Source organism: Sturnus vulgaris, chromosome Z (genome assembly GCF_052056855.1).
Source record: "Sturnus vulgaris isolate bStuVul1 chromosome Z, bStuVul1.hap1, whole genome shotgun sequence".
NCBI classification, from domain to species: Eukaryota; Metazoa; Chordata; class Aves; order Passeriformes; family Sturnidae; genus Sturnus; species Sturnus vulgaris.
Window position 1 is genome coordinate 35,342,083 of NC_142283.1, and position 1,112 is coordinate 35,343,194.

Below are 1,112 nucleotides of genomic sequence, written 5' to 3' on the forward strand. Positions count from 1 at the left end.
CCTCTTCTCACTGTATCAATCTTTTAAAAAGTATTTTATAGATGCAAAGATGTGTTGGATCTGCTATGCAGCACAAAGCAAAGGTTCCTCTATTTGCCAGATGTCATTAATTTGTGCTTACATTGACAATGTGTGAAGTATAATCTCAGATTCTTAAAATGACCGTGTGAAATTAGCTGTAGGTTAAACAGTGGTTAGCTCTGTTTTGAAGGAGAGGTTAAAAGAGTAAGGAAATACTGCTAGCAACTGTCTCTAAAACCTGCTGTTGCCCTGGTCAGAAAGCCTGCCTTGCACCAGCTAAGACTATTATTTTTATCCAAGCACTTAAAGATATTCAGTAAAGGGGAGACTTTTCTCTCACTAATGCATGAGACATAGAGGTGTGTGAGGCTGTTTCTGGATTGCTAATGTAGTTGCTCCCTCCCTGTATGATTTGTCATATGCTGACAGCATGCCATAAAGGCATGATGGCACTGCCAGCAGTGAGGCCAGGCAGCTCATGCAGATACCTACTTTGCACCATCAGCTGTTCCTGCTGGCTCAGCTAACTTTGAGTTTTGTATTTAGAACAAAAGAGGCTCGAGTGTCCATGCTCGACTGCAATTACCACCACAACTGAAATAGACTTTTTGCTGTGTACTCTTCAAGACTGTATAACTCATCTATCTCACAATTCACAGATGTGCCTTTCCCTGGAAAAGCTATGGAAAATGTAAAACTGAAATCTTATCAGATTTTGATGTTAAGGCATGGGCCAGATATGCTGGGACTCATGTCCTTTCCCTGCCAAAGGAGTGGCCTTCCATGATCCGAGCAGAGACTTCTACATTTAGGTCTATAGACATCACCAGAAAACGTGAGAAAACCTCCTGCAAAGGTGAATAGTCCTGGCTGTGGTTGAGTCTCACTAGAGGCCTTCTGGTTTTGTGAAGTCAAAGGAGAGGAGATGGGACAGTCATGTCACTGGTCCCATCACAACAGTGAATCAGAGAGAAGCCCTCTGAAACCAGCAGGGATACACAGTCTTCTTGTGGCTGCAATCTGAGGAATGCAATGCAGCGTCTCCCTACAGCAGTTGTGTCTAGGTGGGGACAGCAGACACCACCAGGATA